Below are 19,205 nucleotides of genomic sequence, written 5' to 3' on the forward strand. Positions count from 1 at the left end.
TAGATAAATATTTAAACACGGTGTTACTGTTCAAAACGTTAGTAATGTTGCACTGGCTAAAATAATCAACATACCTGTTAAATAAAACATCTGGTTTGTTTTAATGAATCTTAATGTCTACTGTGCTTCTGTATTGCAATGTTGGTCACAATGGTGGTATTTTGAAAGCCAAGTGTTTTCTAAGGTGGTACTGAAATAGTTTGAGAACTACTAAGCTTGACAATTTGTTTGGTTTATGTAAATGCTTGTTCATTAAACATGTTGCCTTTTTTAACAAAATTGTACACAGACAAGCACACACACTTACACACATGGCTGTCAAATATTTAAAATATTTAATCGTTTGTTCATAGTTAACTCAAAATTAATCACACACATAAATACAATTTTCCGTCATCAATAAGTGTACCCTAGACAGATACAGTAATTGTCTAGTTAATATTACCCTGAATGGGTAATATATATGTGTGTGTGAGTGTGTGTGTGTATACACATGTATATATTTACTGTATGTATACACACACACACACGCACACACATATCAATCAATCAATCAATCAATAAATGTTTATTTTTATATCCCTAAGTCACAAGTGTCCCAAAGGGCTGCACAAGCCACAACGACATCCTCGGTTCAGATCAGAGGTGTGGACTCGAGTCACATGACTTGGACTCGAGTCAGACTCGAGTCATGAATTTGATGACTTTAGACTCGACTTGACAAAATGTAAAAAGACTTCCAACTCGGCTTAGACTTTAACATCAATGACTTGTGACTTGACTCGGACTTGAGCCTTTTGACTTGACATGACTTGCAACTTTCCCCAAAACCCAACAATCAAAAAGTTATTCAGGAGCGCTCCGTATCTTTCATTTTGTACGCGTGTCTGTCAACATGTGTGCGCTACCTGTCAGTACAACAGCCAATCAAATTACAACCACGTTATTTTCGTCACACAGCATTCATCCAATCAAATTGCAGGAAAACCAACACAGACGAGGTCTTAAACAAAGCGCCAGTTATGCCAAAAATAGTTTTGTTTGGGTATTAAAACAACGACTTGGTCAACAAATAACGAATTACCGTATGCAAACATTCGGTTGGAAGATTACAGACAGAGACGCAACAACTTCCAACTTCGTTCGACATTTGAAGTTGCACAAAGACGGGTAAGTTTTGAATTTAAGCTAACGTTTATTGGCTGAGTAACGTAACTTTTATTTGCTGTGTGGTTAAATCAGTGAGACTGTAAACTCACTGCTAACGTTAGAACCATAGACATCTTATAAGGGTACGCAGCATCGAGCGCTACCTCTGGTTCAGATCCCACATAAGGGCAAGGAAAAACTCACAACCCAGTGGGATGTTAATGTGAATGACTATGAGAAACCTTGGAGAGGACCGCAGATGTGGGTGACTCCTCCCCTCCAGGGGAAACCGAATGCAATGAATTGATTAACGTGGACCCTGACTTAAACAAGTTGAAAAACTTATTCGGGTGTTACCATTTAGTGGTCAACTGTACGAAATATGTACTGAACTGTGCAATCTACAAATAAAAGTATCAATCAATCAATCAAAGTCGATTGGGTCTAGCATAATATTATGAGAGTCCAGCCCATAGTGGATCTAACATAATAGTGAGAGTCCAGTCCATAGTGGGGCCAGCAGGAGACCATCCCGAGCGGAGACGGGTAAACAGATGTCCCCAACCGATGCACAGGCGAGCGGTCCACCCCGGGTCCCGACTCTGGACAGCCAGCACTTCATCTGTGGCCACTGGACCTGTTCCCCCCCTGCCACAAGGGAGAGGGGGGCAGAGCAGAAAAGAAAAGAAACGGCAGATCAACTGGTCTAAAAAGGGGGTCTATTTAAAGGCTAGAGTATACAAATGAGTTTTAAGATGGGACTTAAATGCTTCTACTGAGGTAGCATCTCTAACTGTTACCGGGAGGGCATTCCATAGTACTGGAACCCGAATAGAAAACGTTCTATAGCCAGCAGATTTTTGGGCTCTGGGAATCACTAATAAGCCGGAGTTCTTTGAACGCAGATTTCTTAAATGCAGAGGAAGTCAGTGCAGGTGAGCCGGTATAGGCATAATATGATCAAACTTTCTTGTTCTTGTCAAAAGTCCAGCAGCCGCATTTTGTACCAACTGTAATCTTTTAATGCTAGACATAGATACGTTAGAGTAATCCAGACGAGACGTAACGAACGCATGACTATTGATTACGGATAAATAAATTGCGTAAATGAACTGCATTTATTGATTACTGCAATCATTTTTATTAACTCTGACAACCCACAGCAATGTGAAAGGAAATAATTCTAAACCTCTGGACCTGCCAGGGCTTTAGGATAAACTTGCCATTAAATATACAATTTTCTTTGTCCATTTCTGCTCTCTATTTGTTCCTGTGACATTAGCTGAATCACCGATGTTTTTCCACAGCTACAGTACGGACTAAGGGTCACACAGGAAACACGGTAATAGCGCGATAAACACAATTATGCCATTAAAGGAAACTTTTGTGAATTTTTTTTTTTCATCGTGTTGACTTTGACAACCCAATTTTAAATATAACCTGGAGATGCATTGCCAAGCCTTCACTGCCGCCGTCTGTGTACCCCGTAGTCCATTTGCACATTTTCAGTTTAGGCACCTGGTTGTAATTCCTAAACAGTAAATGCAATATGTTTGTGAATCCTGCAATTCTTTTCACATCTTGTCTTATTTTAAATCAATCCCAAATACCTCGGAACCTAACCGTATACGACAAATATATCAACTGATATTGAAAAACATTTTTCTGGGTGCATAAAATGTCTGCAGCATGTAACCACCACAGCTACTTGCTTTAAGCTTCAGAAATGATTCCTTGGTTGAGCCCCAAAGTCATTTACATAGTGCATGTTCTTTTCAGAGGTTCATACATTTTAAGTGGAAAGGAGCATTAAAAACCATTGCTGCTTCCACTGGAGGCTCAGTCCTACATGTCAGGGTAAATAACATTTACAGTGTAATGTGTAATGCACACAAGTGATTGTGCGAGCAAAAATTGTAACCGCACACAGTGACAGTAAAGAAATACACAACAATTGTCTGTGTTGTATATAGTCCACAATATAATCATCTGCTTAAGACTTGAAGAAAACATTTTTCTGTCACAAGGTAGCTGATATGCAACTAAATGGTGCAAATGAATGCATGTTTAAGATAATGTGACCATCTGCAGGGAGCTGCCGTATTCCTAGAGCAGGGATCTTCAACTTAATTGTTTTGAGAGCACATTTTCCAGAAAACTAAGGACAGGGGCCGGACTTCATATTATTGGTCTTATTTTGTGTTTTCCGGGGAAAAAGTATTCTCTTAAGTACGCATTTTTTGTATTTTGTCAGAGTTACAGGAGTGTTTTGCAGTTTGTAAGGACTACTTCCAAAAAAGCAAGTCTATGACACCACTTTTAAGAATCTGGTGCAAAGATTGTGAGTTTTTCACAAGTTATTTGAACTGAACTCGCAGGCTACCAATTGAATAGCCCAAATGATGACAAAAAGAGGACCTAAGATTGAACCTTGAGGAACACCACTAGTTTATGTAAAAAAGTTGAATAAATAAGGACTGAGTGTGTCTGAACCAATACCTTACTTCGATGAATCACATTACAAACACAATTCTAACTGCCAAAAAGGAATGGACTTAGAGGGGTACCTTGAGGAATACCTCAGTTACATAAATCACAAGTTTGGATCCCAGTTTTCTATGTTTGCAAGCAAATTTTAAATGTCAACGCAAGGATCTGTCAACGTAAGCAAAGTTAAAAATGTAAATGCAGGGATCTGTCTGTGTTTAAAGTGGTCCGAATGTCAGGTTCGTCCCTGACAATTTGGTTATGTTTTAGTTTTTTTCCTCTGCATTTGTCTTTGTTTCCTCTGTGTGTGTAGTATTTCCTGTCAGTGCTCTTATTTTGTCTGTTTCCCGTGTTTCTCCCTGAGCGCTGTTTCCCCTCAGCTGTGGCTGATTAGCACCTGGCCACACCTGGTGTCATTCAGCCCGCTCCTATTTAGACCTGTCTTCCCATCCAGTCAAGGCTGGATTATTGTCGATGTCACTTTCGTATTGTCGACCCTGTCGTGTCAATGTCATTTTCTAGTTGTCGTTCCTACTGGTCGTGTGATTGCAGCGTGACGGTAAGTTATATTTGGTAGTGAAGTGAAGTGAATTATATCTATATAGCGCTTTTTCTCTAGTGACTCAAAGCGCTTTACATAGTGAAACCCAATATCTAAGTTACATTCAAACCAGTGTGGGTGGCTCTGGGAGCAGGTGGGTAAAGTGTCTTGCCCAAGGACACAACGGCAGTGACTAGGTTGGCAGAAGCGGGAATTGAACCTGCAACCCTCAAGTTGCTGGCACGGCCACTTTACCAACCGAGTAAACTGGTATATGTTTGTAACTTACTGTTTTTTGTTCCCTGCTTCCGATTTTGTTTGTTCATAGCCGAGTTTTTTATCCGCCTCGTGCGCACCTTTAGTTTGTACCCTTTGTTTTGTTTTGTTTTAGTGTTTAAATTAAAACCTTGTTTTCTTACTCAATGCCTGCCTCCTTCTCTGCATCTTGGGGTTTGTCACCAGCAAACTTTGACACCAAAAACCTCTACACAACTGAAACGCGCTGATATTTTCAGGAATGTGTTGCAAAAATGTTTGTCTTCCAAGTTTTGAACTGAACACGCGAGCCACCAGTTGAATAGCCCAATTGGTGAAAAAAACAGGACCTGAAATGGAACTTTGAGGAACACCACTAGTTTAACTAAAGAAGTTGACCAAATGAGGACTGAGTGCATCTGAACCAACGCCTTACTTCGACGAATCACATTACGAAAACAATTCTAATTGCCAAAAAGAAAAGGACTTAGAGGGGTGTCTTGAGGAATAACTCAGTTGCGTAAATCACAAGTTTGGATCCCAGTTTTCTATGTTTGCATGCAAAGTTAAAATGTCAATGCAAGGATCTGTAAATGTAAGCAAAGTTAAAAATGTAAATGCAAGGCTCTGTCTATGTGTTTAAAGTGGTCCGAAAACCTCTACACAACTGAAACGTGCTGGTATTTTCAGGAATTTGTTACAAAAATGTTTGTCTTCCAAGTTTTGAATTGAACTCGTGGGCCACAAGTTGAATACCAAATTGATGAAAAAAAGAGCACCTAAAGTGGAACGTTGAGGAACACCACTAGTTTAACTACAAAAGTTGAACAAATGACGACTGAGTGCATCTGAACCAACACCTTAGTTCGATGAATCACATTATGAACACAATTCTAATTGCCAAAAAGGAAAGGACTTGAAGGGGTGCTTTGAAAAAACGCCTCAGTTACGTCAATCACAAGTTTGGATCCCAGTTTTCTATGTTTGCAAGCAAACTTAAAATGTCAATGCAAGGATCTGCCAATGTGTTTAAAGTGGTTCAAAATCCTCTACACAACTAAAGCGTGCTGGTGTTTTCAGGAATTTGTTACAAAATCGTTTGTCTTCCAAGTTTTGCACTGAACTCGGGGGCCCGAAATGGTGTCATTCCCGGGCCGGATCTGGCCTCCTAGCCGCCAGTTGGATAGCATTGTCCTACAGGATGTAAACACGTCCTTTATTTGGTACACTCTTGCATTTGTGTGTACACAAATAGATCCGTCAAAACAACAGAACACCACGGCGACTAAATCCAGTTATCTTCCAGCTACAAAAGAAATGACCTCCAAGTGGGCCTATGCAAAAGTGTGTGTGTGTGTGTGTGTGTGTGTGTGTGTGTGTGTGTGTGTGTGTGTGTGTGTGTGTGTGTGTGTGTGGAGAGAGTGGAAAAGGGTGGGGTTTGAGCGAACGGAGAGACTTTGCTGCTGGTCATGCATTATTCAAGAGAGTGAATAAAAGCTTGTTCAAATATTAAGTAAAAGACAGAACAGTGGGAGAGAATGCGGTCAAATCAGTTAAATGAAGTATGACTTCACCGAAGGGTTTGATTGAACCAACACACAAATCACTCTTCTCCTGTTACGATTCATCTCACGTCATTTTGACAATGTGAGGAACAACCAGAACAAGAAGAGCAAATTAGGACATGCTGTAATATCTTTTAAATAAATAGTAGAAATTGAGATGGCACAGCCAATTACACAGTGTTCCCAATTAAAATACATTTAGACATGCAAAAGCAATGAAGGAGCCAATTTGTTTCTTTATTAATTTGATTCATTTGTTCCAGCACTGTAGCTCAGACACTTAACTGCTGCTGCTCTACTGGTTTATTGGAAAAAGAAAAAAAAATAAGGCAGCTGCGATAAATATGAAATAACGGCATTTTGATTGCAGTGATTTAGCACGGGCAAATTAAGTAGGACAGTGTTGATAACCAGGTTAATACTGTTAAATTATACCAGTGTATGCAGCTAATTAGTGTGTTTTATGCTTAATTAAAGCCACAATATGCAGTAAATTCAGTTTCAAACAAGTATATTGGCTTGTAATGAGCTGAATTGTGTCTCCCCTGATTACTTACTTTGGTCATGTATACAAAACAGAAGTAGGGTTGTACGGTATACCGGTACCAATAAAGTAACGCGGTATTAATTAATTAAAAAGGTACTAGAGCTTCTTTGAAAAATAGATTTACTTCTTTTCATTAACATTATGCAACAATGCTGACTTGCAAGCTGCGGCGCAAGTTAGTCATCATACGCACACACAGCACTTGCAAGCAGAAACCATGGAGATACAAGAGAGGGATTGGATGTATTTTGGGTTTAAAACTGACCATAAAGTATGCAAAGTTTTAAAGAGTGAAGCGCCGCTCTGCAGAGGGTGCTTTTAAAACACAGCTAATAGCAAGTTAGGTGCTAACTTGTCTTTGTAGTGTTTTAGCTACTTCTCAATCACAAATATTCCCCTCCATGGTAACAAATACAGTATGTTTCTTACAAGTATCGTCTGTGCAGGACAAGGAGTAGCTAAACACGCTTCACGCTTCAGTCTGGCTGCAGCAAGCAGCTGCAATAAGGCGCCAACAATCAGCGCACCCGTGACTGATCAGGGGACCTGCCTTCATAAGCCTGCACAACCAGAACATAGCTAGCTACCTGTCCTGTACAGTAAGCCAAACCAGTCTAGCTCCATGCATACTCTCTCTCTGTGCTTCTACCCCTCCGTGTTGATTTGTCTTATTTTTTCTTGTCGACCCAGCTCATTGTTTATTCATTTTGCCTTTGACATTACTGAAATTAGAAGAGCAGGTGTGAACAAAACGTTTTTTGTTATTTTTGTGAAGCCGCTGGACTGCACCTACACGGGACAACAACTGTTGTTGTACAGAGTTGTCACCACAAATTGAAATGATGAGACAATTTACATTACTTGAAGACATGATTTATTCAAGTATTTTTTTGTTGTTGTTGAAAAGCTAAAAAAAACAAAACACGTTTGTGTCTTCAAGGAACAAATCACATTAATTTAACAGCTGATCAAAATATCCTAAGAAGGAATTGGTCAACTTTGAAATTCATCTCCAACAACATCACCAGGAAGACTAAACACATTTTTTCCGAGCATTTGATATCTGAGGAGTGAGGACTATGCGGAATTTACCAGCTCAAGGAAAGCACAAGTGCTGAAAAATACTATAATCCCATCAGTGGGCATCCCAGTTCAGTTCAGTTCAGTTTATTTCCAACATGCATACGATTCATCCATCCATTTTCTACCGCTTATTCCTTTTGGGGTCGCGGGGGGTTGCTGGTGCCTATCTCAGCTACAATCGGGCGGAAGGCATACAATTCAATGTATTGCATGACATATTTCCAGTTGTTTCATTACAGCAAGTCCGAAAAGGAGTAGGAAGAAGCTGAGTTTATTTAATCCTACCCCTTTTCAAACCATACCACTGTTATCCTATTTCCTTGTTCTCTGTAACAGAAGAGTGAATAAATAAACAATGAATAAATAACATACCAAAGTAAACAATTATTAATACATGACAATCATTATCTAAAAAAAAAACTTACACTGAGAACAGACAAGACACTGTAAGTGACTGTTTTGTTGTGTTCTTATTTTGTCCACACAACTTTTAGCAATCGTGCGACATGATAATGAGCCAAGGCTCTCACAAATTCTGCCATGATTAGTGGCAGCAAACACAAAAAGTGCTCTCTATGTTCTTGTTGGCCCTGCGATGAGGTGGCGAATTGTCCAGGGTGTACCCCGCCTTCCGCCCAATTGTAGCTGAGATAGGCGCCAGCGCCCCCCGCGACCCCAAAAAAGGGAATAAGCGGTAGAAAATGGATGGATGGATGTTCTTGTTGACGGAAGTTGCAGTCATTGCTGTGAGCTCTGTGAAATCAATGCGCCAAGAAAAAAGTTTCGGTAATGCGTAAAACATCAAAATACTGTAAATATGACATGTTATTGTGGATGTGCCTGTTACAAAATAAAAAATGTTGTTGAAGTATTTAGTTTGTTTTCTAGAGGGCTTTATCGGCTAAACAGAGGAATCCCCATTAACTGCACTGTGACCATTTTTTTTTGTACTATTTAGAATGCACAGAAAAGAGAGAGACGTGTTCTTGTCTCACATGGGGATTGTGGATGATGGGCAAAATTCCCCCAAAAAGTGCAATTTTCCTTTGACCGGGAGAAATTACGCAAAACAAGCTTTTTCTACCTATGTATACCCGTGACAGCATCCAATATCTCCATGTTTGTTAAAAGTTTATCCGAAGATCTTTGCACACTCCCGCCATTGTAGTTTGATAATGTAGAAAAAAAATGTCCTTTTATTTTCTCTATCCTCTTGTGGTGGGGCAGTCTGGCTCTTACATGCACATGGATCCTCTGCTGTTGCCATTTCTAATCTAAATTAGCATAGATTTCAAACTTATCACCCCCTGGGAGGTGGGGGGAGCGAGTAGCAGCGGTGGCCACACCCAGGATTCATTTTTGGTGATTCAACCTCCAATTACAACCTTTGATGCTGAGTGTGAAGCAGGGAGGTTAGGGTCCCATTTTTTTTAGTCTTTGGTATGACTCGGTCGGGGTTTGAACTCACAAGATCAAGGGTGATTGGTCAAATGCAGAGAATAATTTCGGCACACATAGTGTGTGTGAGACAATCATTGGTTCTTTAACTTTAACTTTATATCTGTTAATAGACTCGATATGGAAGCGCCAAGCTACAACATAGCTAGTGGGTAGAACGTTGTCGAAGTGGAGACACATAAATAAGACCGCCCACAAAATGGCGCATCCTGTAGAGACGGTCAGAAAGCGGCTTAAAAATGGGCTGTAAAACATCATCCGTGCAGACTTTTGACCAAAAAAAACATCATTACATGTTATGTAGACCACAAGGAAGTTTTTTAAAGGGGAACATTATCACCAGACCTACAGTATGTAAGCGTCAATATATACCTTTATGTTGCAGAAAAAAGACCATATATTTTTTTAACCGATTTCCGAACTCTAAATGGGTGAATTTTGGCGAATTAAACGCCTTTCTGTTTATCGCTCTTTTTGCGATGACGTCAGAACGTGACGTCACCGAGGTAATACAGCTGCCATTTTCATTTTCTCAAACACATTGCAAAGACCGGGTCCCAGCTCTGTTATTTTCCTTTTCTACGACTACTTTTTGGAACCTTGGCGACATCATGCCTCATCGGTTTGTTGTCAGAGGGTGTAACAACACTAACAGGGAGGGATTCAAGTTGCACCACTGGCCCGAAGATGCGAAAGTAGACATTTTACCGGCAATGACAGACATGGCACAGAGATGTATGGATAACCTGCAGATGCATTTCCAACGATAAAGTCAACTAAATCACAAAGGTGAGTTTTGTTGATGTTGACTTATGTGTTAATCAGACATATTTGGTTGCGGCGGGACTGCCAGCTAATCGATGCTAACATGCTACGCTAATCAATGCTAACATGCTATTTACCGGCGGTGCTAAAGCAAACATGGCACAGAGATGTATGGATAACCTGCAGATGCATTTGCAACTATAAAGTAAACAAAATCACAAAGGTGAGTTTTGTTGATGTTGACTGCCAGCTAATCGATGCTAACATTCTACGTTAATCGATGCTAACACGGTATTTACCGGCGGTGCCAAAGCAGACATGGCACAGAGATATATGGATAACCTGCAGATGCATTTGCAACTATATTACGTTTCCTTCCACCCACATTTAATGCGAAAAAACACTTACCAATCCACAGATTTAAGTTGCTCCAGTGTCACAAAATGCCAAAGTCCTGATCGTCTGGTCCGCACATTTTACCGGCGATGCTAACGCAGCTATTCGGCCATGCTATGGCTATGAATAGCGTCATAGCTTTTCGCTCAATAGCTTCAGTTTCTTCTTCAATACTTTCATTCTCCAACCATCTGTTTCAATACATGCGTAATCTGTTGAATCGCTTAAGCCGCTGAAATCAGAGTCTGAATCCGAGCTAATGTCGCTATATCTTGCTGTGGTATTCGCCATTGTTTGTTTGTATTGGCAGCACTGTATGACGTCACAGGAAAATGGATAGTGGCTTCGAAGATAGCGAAAATAAGGCACTTTAAAGCTTTTTTAGGGATATTCCGGGACGGGTAAAATTTTGAAAAAAACTTCAAAAAATAAAACAAGCCACTGGGAACTGATTTTTACTGGTTTTAACCCTTTTGAAATTGTGATAATGTTCCCCTTTAAAGGAAAAACAAACAAACATAATTTGACCCCCTTAAAGCGTGCAGTCACTTGGTCTATGTCTGGTTCCGCAAATCCAAAGCACTGAAAACAGTATGACGTTCTTTGGAAAAAAGGTTTCTCTCTCATTTGCGTTAACAGTAGCGATGTTGTTGATAAGTGTGTCAATCATTACCAATGAAATTATGGGACGCTACAGAAACTTTTATGGGCCATCTATGTGCCGGAACAATAAGAGAAAAACATGGACAATTTCGTTTTTTAATCATCTGCAACAACAAACTTTGATAAATCAATATTATCGCTCAGGCCTACCCTAAAGTAAGAGCTATTTATTTAACATACTTAAAATAAATACCATCAACAACAAAAGAGCATCCCAGTGTATTTGTAAGGTCAGTAACAGCAGGTGCTGACTGAAGTATATCATCCATTAACACATTCACTCCAACACGCAGCTTATTGTTCATGCATGGATCTTCTGATTGGCTACCTCTAAAAATCAGGTTTAGCAGCCAAATCACCTCTGATGATGAAAATGATTTCATCAGCTGCTCTAATGAATGTGTGGCTAGGGATGATGTTTGATAAGAAATTATCGAGTTCGAGCCTATTATTGAATCCTCTTATCGAACTGATTTCTTATCGATTCTCTTAGTCGAGTCCAGATAGGTTGTTGTCCATGGAAAAAAACAACAATATTTGGTTTAACAAAAGCTCACTTTTATTATGTAAGAAAACAAATAAAATCTAATAAATATTGACTGTTACCCCCCTAAAAAAATGAAATAACATAGATAAATATTGACTGTTGTTACCCAAAGTATATTAAGTGGGATTTTTCAGAAAAAACAATATATACAGTAACACAAAAACAGCCTGTCTCTGTGATCACTATAGGTGTATAAATAATAATATTGTGTTAAATAAAATCAGTCCCTTGGGCACAAAACTGAAAATAATACAGCTCTCCAAAAAGTGCACTTCTGCTACTATTTGACATAACTGTTTGTTATGATGCTTTAACATTTTTGCACTTTATTTCTTTATTGAAAGAAAATTCTATGAAGAGAAAAGTTGTTTGCGAATGTGGTTACAATGCTAAAATATGAAAAGTTAAAGCTAAAAAAACAAATACACTTTATTGAGTTAGCATTATTTCTTTATGAGCTGGGGAATATAACAACTACACTACCCAGCATGCAACGGGTGTGATGAGCATGCGCGGTAGCCCCGAAAAGTGTTTTTGCATGTCGTCACCCGGCAGTAAACGTCAAGAACTTAGCCAACACGCCTCGTCTGCATTATTTATAATTAGACTAACAACACATATACAGTGTGATTTTGCTTTGTTTACAAGGAAAGAAAAACAAAAGTTAAAAAAGGGGGATATGTTGCATATTTATGTATGTGCTGCAGTCGCTTTAAGAACGTTTTGACAGCTGCCGTAAAGGAGGTGCGTTGCTAGCCTGGTTGCTATGTTTCCGGTTGGTCGTAAAAGTTTTGGTCATGTGTTTGTACCCTGCTCAAATCTCTCAGTAAAGTTATTCATTGGATTATGTCTTTTGTTTTGAACTTTATTACACCTTGGAGCGCTTTTTCCAGTCCGTTGTTTTCCTGCTTTCGCTATCGACTGAACTACGTGACGTCGTTTCTTGTGATGTCTCACGGAGCATTTCTGGTCGGGACGGATTTGAATAAAGAGCCAACTCTTTTTCTTTACTATAGTGGTCTCGATAACGGGTACCGGTTATCAAAAAGGGGTCAGAGTCCGAGGACTTGGTTCTTTTCTTATCGAACAACCGGGAAAACCGGTTTCGAGTATCATCCCTATGTGTGGCACTTCAAATCAAATGCAATGCGTCAAGCAAGTAAGATAAACCATAACAGATATTTACACCATTCATAAAACCACCGCAGATCTCGAAGCCCCAGACTCCAGATGTCTGTCTGATTAAGATGATACTCTGTTATTCTGTTTCACTCTGCCAAGTGGGGTCTGGTGAAGTACTCGTCATCCCCACTCTTATTGGTTGGCCTTTGGGTGACCTGGATAAGATGGAAGACCTGAGATGTCGGAGTGGGTGAATTGCACTGTGACTGGTTAAAGGAACCGTGTTCTGAAAAGACTTTTAGACGATGGCTGAAAAGTGGGTCAAGTGTGTACCTCTCTGTCATGGTCATGGGTCCTTGCATATTTCTGGTGGATCAAGCCTGCACAGGTTGTCTTTTGAAAAAAAAAACAAATTTTACTTTTTCCCAAAGAGCACAACGTCTGGTCAATATCAAGCAAAATGAGAAAACCCTCAAGCGCTTCTGCAGAGCCGGAAATCCTCAGTAAATCATGAGAGAAAATAAATGGGCAAGGATCTGACAACACAGATTCAGCTGTCAAAGGGGGTGGTAGTTAATGGCATCAATATGTCATTACAAACAACATCATTATCAGTGCCAATACGAGAGATGGGATGTGAGTGGGTGTGCATGAGTGATAGGCTGAGCAGATTTCTGGAATTGAGCCGGAAAGACAAACATTCATACCCGAGCTTGTGTTTACTCTCTCCAGGAAACACATAAACCAGGTGATTTATGAGCTAATTCCTTATCAAAGCAGCAAATAAATTATAGGAGATGCCGCGTAAACATTCTAGCACAATATCTGAGGTGTTATGTCGCTTCAAAGTGACAAACTAAGGTCTTGGTAGGGTTAATTTCTGTCTGATCCATGTGATATGAGTGAGTCCTGATCAGTTATCCTCTATTAGTGCTTGTCAAAAATGAGCAGGTGTTTTTTTAAACGTCGTTCGGGGATGGAATTATAGTGTATGTTTTTCCACCAGATTTGAACCACTATTTCCTGTAAGCACTGAGGTTAGTCATTGATGTTGATTACTGCTACCATTTGAAAAGTAATTACCTCCCACAGGTGACAAAATAATTATGGGCGCCCACTACAAGTCACCATCGCTACATCCATTTTCTTCCGCTTATCAGACTTCACAGTCACTGGCAACCTCCTAAGGTTCCACCCAGGGGACACGGAGGCAATCCCAGGCCCGCCATAAAACATGATACCTCCAGAGTGTTCTCTAAAAAAGCTAGTCAAAAATCGTCTCTATGACTCTCGTGTTTTAAAAAATCTGCTGCAAAAATGTGAGTGTTTCATAAGTTTTTTTTTAAGTGGACTCAGGTGCCAGAATAATGTTGTTCCCGCATTTGGCTCTTGAGCCGGCAGAATTACAACACGTAAGCCGTGGCGGTCTTTTTGTTGATATACTTTTACATTGTTATAACTATTGTTTCCATCCATTTTCTTCCGCTTATCAGACTTCAGTCATTGGCAACCTTTTAAGGTTCCAGAGACAATCCCAAGCCAACTGTGAAACATAATGCTCACAGTCCAGGTCCTGTATGGACCTAAGGACTTCATGAATTCTTGTGAAATGTTCCAAACATGCAAGACTAACTAAAGAATCGATATATCGTTTCTCTCTCACCCTGGACTCTGGAGTAAACAGTGGCCGCTGTGTCCAAGCTCGCCGCCAAAAAGTTAAGTCATTTCAAAAACCAGAAAAGGAATATTGACACACAAAACAAAACAGTTCCTCAGCCTAACAACTCACCAGGACCGACAAGAGACCTTAGTCTCTGGTGCTTTGCGTCTGTGCTTTTGGGCAATTAGTTTTTCCAGCTCCCGCTTCAAGGAGGCCTCCACTCTTACCCGTAGACCCTCAAACATTAGCTAGTTGTTCAATTCCTCTATCTCTTGGTACTCCTATACCAGTGCCTGTTTGGTCTTGGAAGTCCCACTGGAGGAACTCGTCGTCGGCATTCCCGATGCCTTTGCTGCTGCCACCAACTCCGCCGCCACCACTGCTGTCGTATGTATATACATATACACTATATTCAATCAATCAATCAATCAACCAATGTTTATTTATATAGCCCTAAATCACAAATGTCTCAAATGACTGTACAAAACCACTACAACTACGACATCCTCGGAAGAACCTACATAAGGGCAAGGAAAACTAGTATTTGGCCACCCATCCAAATGATACAACAGGTGTATAAAATCTAGCACTTAGGCATGGAGACTGTTTCTACAAACATTTGCGAAAAAATGGGCCGCTCACAGAAGCTCAGTGGAACACAGGTGTCGGTGTCCACAGTCAAGCGTGTTTTGCATCGCCGTGGACTGAGAGGCTACCATGCAAGAAGGAAGCCCTTGCTCCAAAAGCAACACCTGAAGGCTCCTCTAAAGATAAGACCTTCTGGAGGAAAAGTTCTATGGTCAGATGAAACAAAAATTTAGCTGTTTGGCCACAGTAACCAGCAATATGTTTGGAGGAGAAAAGGTGAGGCCTTTAATCCCAGGAACATCATCCCTACTGTCAAGCACGGTGGTGGTAGTATTATGCTCTTGGCCTGTTTTACTGCCAATGGAACCGGTGCTTTACAGAGAGTAAATGGGACAATGAAAAATGAGGATTACCTCCAAATTCTTCAGGAGAACCTAAAATCATCAGCCCAGAGGTTGGGTCTTGGGCGCAGTTGGGTGTTCCAATAGGATAATGACCCCCAACACACGTCAAAAGTGGTAAAGGAAGGGCTAAATCAGGCTACAATTAAGGTTTTAGAAAGGCCTTCCCAAAGTCCTGACTTAAAACCCATTGAGAACATGTGGACAATGCTGAAGAAACAAGCCCATGTCAGAAAACCAACAAATTTAGCTGAAGCTGCACCAAATGTGTCAAGAGGAGTGGTCAAAAATTCAACCAGAAGCTTGTGGATGGCTACCAAAAGCGCCTTATTGCAGTGAAACTTGCCAAGGGACATGTAACCAAATATTAACATTGCTGTATGTATACTTTTGACCCAGCACATTTGGTCACGTTTTCAGTAGACCCATTATAAAATTCATAAAATAACCAAACTTCATGAATGTTTTTTTGTGAAAAACAAGTATGCTTGCACGCTACACCGCTACAACAAAGATGATGGCGAGAACATGCTGTCGAAGGTGAACCACATAGGATGACACTAGGATGACAGGGGATGCAAGACATTAGCCTTTTTTATTTTAAAAGTGCAATACATTTTCGTAACATGATTACTACTGCCTAGTTTCTCTTGATATATTCTTATTTTAAATGTTATATTTTTATTCTTGTTGTTACTTTTAATTTGTATTCTTATTGTGATATGTTCTATTGTATTTCCATTTAAACCCCCATTATTTCAATTCTGTACACTGCTGCTGGGATTTTTATTTTCCTGAGGGAACTCTCCTGAAGGAATCAATAAAGTATCTATCCATCTATCTATCTATCTATCTATCTATCTATCTATCTATCTATCTATCTATCTATCTATCTATCTATCCATCCATCAAAACGGTGCATCCTGAAGCGACTGTCAGAAAACGACTTGAAGATGATCTGTAAAACATAATCTATAAAACATTTTGACCAAAGAACCGCCATCACATGTTATGTAGACCACAAGGAACTATTTTAAATAAAAAATAAAAAAAATCATAATATGACCCCTTTAATGCGCCCTATAATCCGGTGTGCCTTTTGTATGAAAATGGACCTAACTACACCCACTCATCTACAGTGAGCCTTATAATCTATGGTCTAACCTATGGTCCATGGTATTTTTAACATCTTAGTAACTAACATTTTTTGGGTCCCCAGGACCTTTAATGTTCACCAAAATTAATGTATATTGTATTTGGGTCCTGGTTCAATCCCAGGCTTTGCATGTTCTCCCCGTGACTGCGTGGGTTCTCTCCAAGTACTCCAGCTTCCTCTTGCCTCCAAAAACATGCACCTGGGGATAGGTTGGTTGGCAACACTAAATTGGCCCTAGTGTGTGAATGTGAGTGTGAATGTTGTCTGTCTATCTGTGTTGGCCCTGCGATAAGGTGGCGACTTGTCCAGGGTGTACTCCGCCTTCCGCATCCGAATGCAGCTGGGATAGGTTCCAGCACCCCCGCGACCCAAAAATGGACAAGCGGTAGAAAACGGATGAATGGATAGATGTATCAAAATGGCCCCTGCATGCTTTAATTTTTTCAGTGTGCGGCCTTCCTTGGAAAAAGTTTGGACACCCCTGTTATATACAATAAATATTGTACAAAAAAGACTGTTACAATGGTGTGCAGCAGGCCCGCAGCAAAGCACAAACATATGAAACAGGAAACCCATTCTTTCATCAAGTTTTTCATCTTCTTCCTGCCAAAACTCTACCTTCCCATTTGCTTTGCTTTTACTCTATCAATCCACATTTTCTAACGTTAGTGTCAGGCTGCCCTGCAGTCTCAGGGGTGAGTGTGTCTGACTGCACTTTGTGTGTGATGCACTGCAGCGTTTCAAGGGACAGTCGGTTGTGATCAGCACAGATGGAAGGACACCTGCTCTGTAATGTCGTTTTCAAATCCTTCCATTCTCTTTCATGGCCTAATAGAAGCTCACAGACACACACACACACACACACACACACACGCACACACACACACATATCGGCGTTTACTTCAGAGGCAAACATGGGCATAACATGAAGGGACGTCGTCCTCCTCCCATGGTCTGCTGTGAGGCAGGGTGATGGATGGGATAGAAGGAAATATGCCAGAGATAAAACGGCAATACGAAAGCCATGGTGACGGGTCCAAATGGGGGTAGAGGGCAGTCGGCTACACGAAGACTGGTTCATATCACACAATTTCTGAGTGAAACGAGATGTGATCAATCCAGCTGAGCAGCATCCCTATCTGCGTTCAAATGTGTGTCTGCCTGTGATGAATTTATGTCTTGTAAGCGTACGTTTTGGTGTGGACGCAGAGGTTTGAGGGGCCGTTAGGGACATTATTCAGAATTACATCTTACATACACTACTGAAATGCTCTCACATACGTAAACAACTGAAATGTTTTTCTCTCACACACTACTGAAACACTCTTATACACACACTACTAAAATGCTCTCACATAAACAACTGAAATGTTTTTCTCTCACACACACTACTGAAACACTCTTATACACGCTACTGAAATGCTCTCACATACACTACTGAAATGCTCTCACATAAACAACTGAAATGTTTTTCTCTCACACACACTACTGAAACACTCTTATACACACTACTGAAATGCTCTCGCATACACTACTGAAATGCTCTTACATACACTACTGAAATGCTATTACATACACTACTGAAAAGCTCTCACATTCACTACTGAAATGCTCTTACATACACTACTGAAATGCTCTTACATGCACTACTGAAATGCACTCAGATACACTACTGAAATGCACTCAGATACACCACTGAAATGCACTTACATACACTACTGAAATGCTCTCACATTGTAGCATTACTCATTGCTGCAGCAGTCTAACGTTTTGTCAGTCACCAATATGGTTAGCTAGCATTTTATATTCACGGTAGGAAATAAACAAACCGCCATTCTTTCTTTGGTCCAGGATCTTACTGCACCGTTTATTCTGCGCATGCTCACAACACCATTTCAGTGCACGCAGGCACATGACGTCACTACGTAAGATATTCAACATGGCTTTGCTGTTTATATTATTAAATGTGCTCAACACTCCCACTCAAAGACATGTTTATAGCTCTATATAATGGTAAACAAAAATGATATACATAACTCCAAAATAAAACATTTTGGCATACTGGCAGTGTTAAAACTTCAAACTTATTTTCATTTGCCAGTTCACATCACTCTCCAAACAAATACCCCTTGAACTTCTCAAACTTAGCCTTTGTCACTGGCTTGGTAAAAACATCAGCTACCATGTTTGCAGTAGGGCAGTATTCTATAGAAATGTCCCCTTCTGTGTGTGCAGATCGTATAAAGTGGTACTTTATATCTACGTGTTTGCTCCTCTGTCTGCATACTGGGTTCTTAGATAAAGCTATTGCCCCCTGGTTGTCTTCATATATCTTGACTGGTAGATGCTGATGACTACCATCTATTCCTTTAAGTAGTTGCACGAGGTACATACTCTCTTGAGTAGTGGCTGCTAGTGCCATATACTCAGCTTCACAGGTGGAAAGTGCCACTGTTGGCTGTTTCCTGCTCTTCCATGATATAACTGGACCATTCTCAGTCAAGCTGAAACAATATCCAGTTGTGCTCCTCCTATCATTTGTATCAGCTGCCCAATCAGCATCACTATATCCCTCAAGCTTAAGTTCTTTTTCACATTTCTGGAAGTGTAGTTGTTGATCTATAGTACCCTTTAAGTACCTCAGTAGGTGCTTTGCTGTAGCCCAATGCTGCTGCTTTGGTTCTGCTAGGTGTTGTGATAGTTTACTAACAACCCAGCTCAGGTCAGGTCTAGTACATGTCATAATGTAGATCAAACTACCTACTATTTCTCTATATCCAGTTGAATCAATAACTTCACCCTCATTGTCAAAGTTTAACTTT

At 40.3% G+C, this 19,205-nt stretch overlaps 1 long non-coding RNA gene across 1 annotated transcript in view; it reads left to right on the forward strand.

Annotated features, from left to right (window-relative positions):
- The first annotated feature begins 1,019 nt into the window (after nt 1-1,019).
- Nucleotides 1,020-19,205, forward strand: part of LOC133555706 (uncharacterized) — a 58,825-nt gene continuing 40,639 nt past the window's right edge. Inside the window, exon 1 of the long non-coding RNA XR_009807383.1 lies at nt 1,020-1,170. This is a non-coding gene — a long non-coding RNA (uncharacterized LOC133555706). The remainder of the gene's footprint in view (nt 1,171-19,205) is intronic.

Source organism: Nerophis ophidion, linkage group LG07 (genome assembly GCF_033978795.1).
Source record: "Nerophis ophidion isolate RoL-2023_Sa linkage group LG07, RoL_Noph_v1.0, whole genome shotgun sequence".
NCBI classification, from domain to species: Eukaryota; Metazoa; Chordata; class Actinopteri; order Syngnathiformes; family Syngnathidae; genus Nerophis; species Nerophis ophidion.